The sequence below is a fragment of the Ascaphus truei genome, chromosome 12, assembly GCF_040206685.1.
Source record: "Ascaphus truei isolate aAscTru1 chromosome 12, aAscTru1.hap1, whole genome shotgun sequence".
Lineage (NCBI taxonomy): Eukaryota > Metazoa > Chordata > Amphibia > Anura > Ascaphidae > Ascaphus > Ascaphus truei.
Genome location: NC_134494.1, coordinates 1,776,794 through 1,785,835, shown reverse-complemented (window position 1 = coordinate 1,785,835; position 9,042 = coordinate 1,776,794).

Genomic DNA, 9,042 nt, shown 5'->3' with positions numbered 1-9,042 from the left:
ATGGGGCATGTCCCCCCTTTGACCACAACCTCTCCAGCATTCGTCTGAAGTGCCTGGGTAGATTTGGCTCAGTCTACTCGGGGTCAGGTACCAGTGGAATAATATTTTATAGATGTTTTCTTTTGTGACGGAACAAATTGATGTTTTGGTGGCTGCCTCCCAGATATCCTCCCAGTCCTCAAGGTCCAAGTTGGTATTTAGGTCTTCGTTCCATTTCTGCATATACAGGTGATTGGGGGGGGGGGGCTGGGATGCCTCGAGCGTTTTATATATCTCCGATATGAGGCCCTTTTGGTATTCGCCTTTGAGGCAGAGGGTCTCGAATCTGGAGCGCGGCGGGAACCTTAGGGTAGGGAACTGGGTTCTAAGGAAGTGTCGAAACTGTAAGAATTGGAATATGGGTAAATCGGGGGACGAAAATTTAGCTCTTAGTTCCGGGAGGGGCATGGCCTTGTCTTTTTCCAGCAAATCCGCAACCACTCTGATGTTTAAGCCTTGAAATCCGTGTAGAACTCTGCAAACTCACTTGCGATATCTTTCTCGTTATAAGAGATTAGACCGCTTTTAGTCCTGATCTTTGTGATCTGGGTCTTTGCCTTCATGCCTCTTAATTTGGAGGCCAGAAGTTTGTCCGCTTTGTTGCCCCTATCGTAAAACCGCTGTTTGGTCCATTTCAGGGCTCTCTCTACCTCGTCAAGTTGAAGCAATTTTAGGTCGGATCTCGCTTTCTCGAGTGCTCTGAACACCTTTTTCGATAGGGATAGCTTGTGTGAGCGCTCTAACGCTAGAATTTTATCAGTAAGTTCTTTCTGGGCTTTCTGTTTAAGTTTTTTCTTGTAGGAGGCTATTGATATGAGTTCCCCTCTGATGGTGGCTTTGTGGGCCTCCCATAGAGTTGCTGCTGAAGGTACTGAGCCTTTGTTTATTTGGAAAAAGGTGAGCAGTTTTTGCTTAATTGTTTTGACTACTTGTGGGTCGTTGAGGAGCGAGTCATTAAGTTTCCAATTATATGTTAATGACTTGACGAAAGGCAGAGAGAGGGTGAGTGCGATAGGGGCATGGTCGGACCACGTTATTGGGCCTATTTCGGAATGGGAGGATGCCTGGAGTACATTATTGGTGCCTAGAAAATAGTCGATCCTCGAGTAAGACTGATGGGGGGTTGAGTAGAAGGAGTAGTCTCGCTGACCCGCGTGCTGGGCCCGCCAGATGTCTGTCAGAGAGTACTCTCTGAGGATATCTTGGAATTTTTGGGCTTTTGTCTGTAATTGGATGGAGTATGGGGCAGTAGTTTGGCCTGATTTGTCCTGGTCTGGGCTAAGTACCATATTTACGTCTCTGACAAGGAGAATGGAGGAGAGCGTCGGTTGGTCGAGAGTGCTAAGAAGGTTCTGGAGGAATTGGGTTTGGTTGGCGTTTGGGGCATAGATATTAAGGATGGCTATGGGGGAGCCTGAGAGCGTGCCTTGGAGTAGTATATACCATCCCTCAGGGTCTTTGGTTATCAGCGTCGGGGCAAATGGTATGTTGTTTTTAATCAGGATGGCCACCCCTCTTTTCTTGCTGGGGGAGGAAGCAAAAAACGCTTGGGGGTACGTGTGTTTAAATGTGTTTGGCGGGTCTGTGTTGTTATAATGGGTTTCTTGGATACAAATTATATCCCCTTTAGTTTTTTTTAATTCTTGGAGGGCTAGTTTGCGTTTGCGGACCGAGTTAAGGCCTTTGACATTCAGGGAGATAATTTTGATCGACGCCATTAGTGGGGGGGGGGGGGGGTCTCGGGGATAAGCCCCTGTCCCTGAGTTATTCCCATGTCAGGGTTGGTTTGAGCGTCGGGGTGTATATGCGGGGGGTAGTTCCTGGTTTTCCCGCGGGGAGTGCTGGGGGAGGGCCGACAGGGGGAGGGTGGGGTGGGGGGGGAGGGAGGGGGGGGGGGGAGGACACAAGAGGATAAGAAAGAGAGTGGGCTGTCCTGGAGCCCGAAAAAGGTTCCTCTTGACATTCTGGTGTCAAGGGGATGGGGTGCAAAAAGACCCCTGGGAGAACTTTCGGGGCGTCACTCACGGACCGTAGCCAGTAAGAAGGGTCCAGCGCCCCCACCATATTGCTAGTGGGGGGGGGGGGTCCTAAGTAAGGAGGGACAACTCGGGCCTATGAAGGCCTTACTCTCCTTCGATTTGTTCCATAGCTAATCTTTTACATCCTTAACAAACATTGTTTTCCTCCCTTGTGTTAAGTTCCTATTTGGGTGCTCTTTGTGAATTCCGGGGGGGGGGGGGGAGAGAGGGGGGGAGAGAGACCCCACGGGTGGAGCCTCGGTTCCCCTCGGTCTCCGGAGGGGGCAGAGAAGGTAAGTGGACATTTTACGTATGGGGGAACGGGGAGGGGGAGGCTAGGGGGAGGGGAAGGGGGGGAGGGGTGGGTTATGGGAAGATAATGGCGGGGGGGAGGGGGGAGGGAAGAGTGGGGGGGGAGAGGGAGAAGAAGAGGGGGGGGGTGGCGAGGAGTGGAAGGGGGGGGGACTGGGGGGGGGCGGGGAGGGGGAGATAGTTTCGTGGGATGTAATCTAGGGGACCTCGGGGCCAGAGGGGTGTTTTGTACACTGAGGGTTCTTGCATTGGATGTTTGCTGTTGTCTTTAGGGCCTCTGGGTTTGCGTGGGATGACTGTGGGGGCCTCTTGTGGTTTTCTTGGGCCTCTCAGTTGGCTGGATCATCAGGGTTCAGCGGAGACGCTGGCTCGCCAATCTCTCCGATGTTCGGGGGGCTTCTTCGGGGGTCATCTCCGACGTCTCCTCAGTGCTGGGGCGGCTGCTCTTCTGCGGTGGGAGAGGGACTCCTAGCGCTTTCAGGAAGTTCTTAGCGCCTTCAGGGGTTGTTACTGTGTGGTGGCGGCCATTACGGAGAACCACTAGTTTGAAGGGGAACCCCCATCGATACTTAACCCCCTGGTCCCTGATATAGGTGGTAAGTGGGCGCAGCGCATTTATTTTGTTTATTGTTGTTTGGGAAAGGTCGTTGTAGAGTTGGATTTGTACCCCATCCATGGTCACAGTCCTCAGTTCCCTGGCCGCCGTCATGATGCGGTCTTTAGCAGAGTATGCGTGCATTCGCAGCACCACATCTCTGTGTCGGTTTGGGTCCGATGATTTCGGGGCCAGGGCTCTGTGGGCACGGTCCGTGTGCAGGTCGTGATCTGATAGATCAGGGACGAGCTGCAGGAAGACTGCGAAGATATGATTGGAGTTCTTCGTGGGTGATAGTTTCGGGGATATTTTTGAGGCGGATGTTCTGCCTCCGCTCCCTGTTCTCCATATCCTCTAGTTTGTCCTGTATGTGTCGGATCGCCTCTCCGCATCGCAGTACTTCTTCGTGGGTCTCAGCCTGCTCGTTTGAGATTCCCTCCATCTTCACCTCCAGGTCTTCCGTCCGCTCCGTCAGTGCTTCCACTTCTGCTCGGATGGTTTGGAGGGCCTTTTCCGTGTCCTCCTGAACTCCCCTCCTCATTTTAATGATTAAGGCATCAAAAAAATCTTTATTTAAGACGGGGGGGTCCGAGTCAGTCGGGCTCTGTCGGCCGCTGCGCACCTCGTGCTCCGGTTCTTCTCCGGCGCCATCTTGCTCCTCGGGGCTGATCTCAGCTAGGCGTTGCGCCGGAGGGAAGAATTTGGTGACGGGGCATTGGCTCTTCCTCTGCGGCTTCCCTGCCATCTCTCCGGTGTTTGTTCTCGGTGTGGGGTCGATTTTCGGGGAGTTTGAGGTGGAGAATAAGCTTGTTCTAATGTTTGTATTGGTGAGGGCGCCGGGAGCTCTTCCACTAGCAGACCATCGGCTGTGACGTCACCAGAAGTCCGAGTGTGTTAAATTAATTTTAATTATGCAATTAGCCAATTAAAATCACGGATAAAGTGTATATACTATCGAGTGTCAGGGGTAGTCACTACCCCTGAAGAAGTGCGCGCATGCGCATGAAACGCGTTGGGAAGTTATTCTTGTGTCTTAGAGCTGCTTTTTGGTTGCGGAGGACATTGTTTAGCATCTGATCAGGCCGTTAAGGGGAGAAGAGAGAAAGAGGAGCATCGTATTGGAAACCCCGCGGTGTGTGACGTCACATCCGCTCGGAAGTTCCGCCTTTCGTGCGACTCACCATCTACCTCCAACACGAGGGAACGCTTGGACAGGAGCTCCGGTTACCATCTCTAAGGAGCATCAGTGTGATTTCCATCTGTACTGCCTGTATACATCCATTGTCCTGTAAGTAGGGTTTCACTTTTACCCCTCTGGACCTCGGTGCTATTCTCTGTACCCTCCGGAACCCAGCATTAGTTGGTGTTAATAAATAGCTTTGTGTTAAGTCTATAGCCTTGCTAGTGTTGTTGTATTTGTGTGTCATGTCTGTTGTGTGTTGTTAGTCCTGAATGCTTTTATGTCAACATTAATTGGCGTACTGCACCATAATTTGTTTTTTGTTTCTTTTTTTCACATATTGCACTGCTGTATGGTGAGAGTCGTCTGTTCACCCCTTCACTGCCTGTTTACCTAAGGACACTTTTGGGACTCTTCACTGAATGGTTTGGATTTTATCTGATTGACATTTATTCAATGGACTTTTTAGGCGCCGGTAATTCTTTTTTTCTTTATTTTCTCCACAGCATAACATAACATGTGGGTACACTGTCCCTTTAATCACCAAAACAAAACCTGCTCCACATTGGGAGAACTGACTAACACTCCAGGCCTATCTAGCAGGCTGGCTGGCTAAACCATTTACCAAACCGTAAATGTATATTAAGAAGTCAAGAAAACAAATTAACAATTCGTACTTTGGTTGAAATTGTTCGTTGGGAAATCCGTCTGGCTAGCAGCTGACATAGCAGAGTTCTGTGATTTTAATTGTTGAAAAACATGCAACATATACAATACAGAAACAGACTGTCAAAACATTACATATTTACATCAGGAGGGAAAAAATACAAACAAAACAATGGAACACAAATTCATTGCAATTATTTCAAATATTTACATTTCTCCACAGTTTTTCCCACTGTTTCTGTTCTATTCTGCTTTCTGCCCTCTGTTTCTGCCCTCTCATCTGAGCAACCATCTCTTGCAATGTTTCCTCCTCAGAAAGTACTTTATTATTTACTGACACAAGAACTCTTGATATCCAAAGGTGATACAAAATGGTGGCATTGATCACTCTCAGGGTGCTGTTGTTAACACCCAGATATGTAGAAGCAAACCCAAAAACTATCTCTGCATATGCAAATATTTTATTCCTAGTCTGTGCAAGGCTTTTTCCCAATCTGCCTGTGAGAAGCTACAATCCTTTATAAAATGCTCTACGGTCTCCAAATGGCCAACACATCTCTCCCTGGGACAATCCTTGGTCCCATCCTTCTGGTGCCTCAGATTTGTCCTAACATAGGTCTTCCCATGACTTGTCAACCACAAACCATCTCTCATTTTCCAAGGGATTCGCTTCTCCCTGAAAATCCCCCTTGCCTCCTGAGCTCTGACTGATGGACAGTGGAAAAATCCAACTGGCGCTAAGAAGGACCTACCTAAGACCAATTTGTATAACACTTTCCTGGGAGTGTCCCTTAGTTCTTTCGCAGTTAAATTCCAACCTCTTATTTGTCTAGCAACTCTCCTTACGTAAACTGGAGGATTATATATTTTAGTTATTATTTTTCTTACCGGGCCCTCTGTAAACCAGTCTCTTAGAGCCCAGAACCTTGTTTTTAGCATTGATGGCCACAAGAGAGTGTCTGTGTTGCCGACTACTGGAACTATATTCTGGTATAGAAAATGTAGACCAAAAAAACATTCTGCAATCACCATGTTTTTACCCCTTTGTTCAACTCTTAAGTAAACAATGTTTCTTTTAATTGGATTAATGTGATTACCCCAAAATAACTGAAAGAACATACTGCTAATCTGTGTCATAATTCTATCTGTTGGTGGGAATACCACATTGACGTAAACAAAAAGTGGTAATAAAAAGGTCCTTAAGGCTCGCACTCTATTTTCATAGCTCATTTTCCACTTCTTCCACCTTTGGACTTTCCAGTAGAGAAAAAAGAATGTGAATATAGCGCTATAAGACTAAATAAATAATAAACCAGTGTATGTAAATTATAAAAATAGTGTGTGACCCTACACAATACCTAAATATAATAGGCTAGGCTACCAAGTAATACTAACCCCAAAACACAGTTAGTGAAAAGCACAAAACAAACATTACAGACCGGCGCCTAAAGAGTCCAATGGGAATAGTTACAGTCCAATGGTAATGAAGTCTCAAGAAGTTGAAATCCAATCTTGCACTTCCAAGCTCCACAGCAAGATGTTATACCGTGCATATGATGCAAAGAGAGAAAAGACAAAAGAAAACCATCATAGTGCAACACTGCTAGAATGATATTACATATAAGACAAACAGGACAGGACAAACACTAGACAAACACAAGCAAGGCTGACAAATAATATAAGAGTTAATTTAATACACACAATAAAAAGACCACTGCAGATGATAGATCCGGTGGGTAAAACCGGAATCCTACTTACAGAACGTCCTCAGAATACACGCAGAGATATGTGGTGGCTATAGCCTCAGGTAAACACGTGGCATCCAGGGGTTGCTCCAAACGATGTCCCTTGCTCCGCGACCGGATGTGCGTCACCGGGTTCTGGAGCTCTCCAAGCACTGTCTGCTACTCCGTGGCCGGAAACACGTCACCGGGGGGGCGGGTCAAAGCGCCGAAACCCCCTTCTCTTAATGCAATGCTGCGATGGCGCTCCTGCAAGTCCTCTGCCTTAGTCCAAAGTATAACTCAAATAAACTGGCCAACGCGTTTCATGCGCATGCGCACTTCTTCAGGGGCATTGATCACTAAACATGGGATGTATATATACTGACAGAACTAATACTATTGGATAAGGGGAAAACTACCCAGATACCCAATGATCTAATATGATTGGTCTAGATAACTGTCAGTTATGTCTTGTGTAAACACAGCCTCACTAACAATAATTACAAGTAACAAACGATCACACAACAATAATACTAACACACACAAAATCACTTAAAATGCTTACAAACTCTAAAATGAAGTTATATAATAAAAATCAACATATTTGACTCTCATACACTCTATAATGTATATGATAGTCACAATCAGATGCACGCAAACTGGATGGATAGAGGAAAAGTGACATGCTATTGTCAGCCTACCATAAAAATACATATACAACATGCTATATCCCTATTATTTAAAAAAAAAAATAAGTGCTAAAAATATAAATATATTATTTTAAAAAGACTCCTAGTTCAAAATCAATGTTAAGGCCATTAGGAGAGAGGGTCTTCAGCTCATAAATCCAATAAGCTTCACGCCTACTGATTTGATTGAGCTGGTTCCCCCCTCTCCAACTAGCTGGCACTGTCTCAATGGCTTGGCATCTTAATCCAACTGGATTCTGGTTATGATGGATGTGAAAATGGTGGGAAACACTATGTGTCGTTACACCTCTCTTGATATTGTAAATGTGTTCATACAGTATACCCTTCTTTGCAGGGGCACTAAAGTAAATATATCACAAAAGAAGTATGACAGTTAATAAAGGATTTTATGGTATAGATTTTCGAGGTCACATTGGATCTGAACGTTTTAGTGTTGCAGCTAAATGAGCAAGCAGTGCATTTAGTGCATTTAAAAAAGCCCTTGCTGGTATTAGTTAATTTGGATTTGGAATGATCTAAAGGACAGCTGGGGGCCAATTGTGATTTAATATTCAAGGCTTTCGTAAAAATAATATTAGGTCTAGCCAGAAGATATTGTGCTAATGTGTTATCACATAGAAGAATTGGCCAATGCTTATTTAAAATCTGGCGGATTTTTGGTGCCATTTCATTATATTGTGTAACAAAGGCCAAATTTCCATTAGGTTCTTTATCTTTTAGTATATTCTTACTCTTATATTCCAAAAGGGTATTCCTCTCTGTTTTATCTACCTGCAGAGATGCCTCTGCAAGCAGATTCTCAGGATATTTTCTAACCCGAAATTTTTCCTTCAGTTCATTCGCCTGAATAGCAAACTCCTCCTGATTGGAGCAGTTGCACTTAAGGCGGATGAGCTGTCCCTTAGGAATATTACGTATCCAGACAGGATTATGCTGGCTTTCCGCCCTAAGGTAATTGTTCGCCTGAACCGATTTTAAATAAGTCTTTGTCTGAATCTTATTGTTACTTATAGATATATTTAGGTCCAAGAATTCTATGTGTTGTTTGTTGTGATTAAAAGTAAAAGAAAGATCCCTATCGTTATTGTTTAGATAATCAAAAAACTAATCTAACTGTTTCTGGCTACCAGACCAAACAAAAATCACATCATCTATGAAATGGTGCCAGAGCACCAGGTGTGCCCCGAGAGGACAGTTGTTCCAAACGTGATCTTCTTCCCAACTGTCCATGAATAAATTAGCGTAACTCGGGGCAAACCTGGTGCCCATCGCCGTGCCACATATCTGTAAAAAAAATTGTGAATTAAATTGAAAGTAATTATGAGTTAAAATAAACCGGATACTATCTAACAAAAATGATTTACGTGCTCAATCAAATCAGTAGGCGTGAAGCTTATTGGATTTATGAGCTGAAGACCCTCTCTCCTAATGGCCTTAACATTGATTTTGAACTATGAGTCTTTTTAAAATAATATATTTATATTTTTAACACTTATTTTTTTTTTTTAAATAATAGTGATATAGCATTTTTTATATGTATTTTTATGGTAGGCTGACAATAGCATGTCACTTTCCCTCTATCCATCCAGTTTGCGTGCATCTGATTGTGACTATCATATACATTATAGAGTGTATGAAATTAAATATGTTGATTTTTATTATATAACTTTATTTTAGAGTTTGTAAGCATTTTAGGTGATTTTGTGTGTGTTAGTATTATTGTTGTGTGATCGTTTGTTACTTGTAATTATTGTTAGTGAGGCTTTGTTTACACAAGACATGACTGACAGTTATCTAG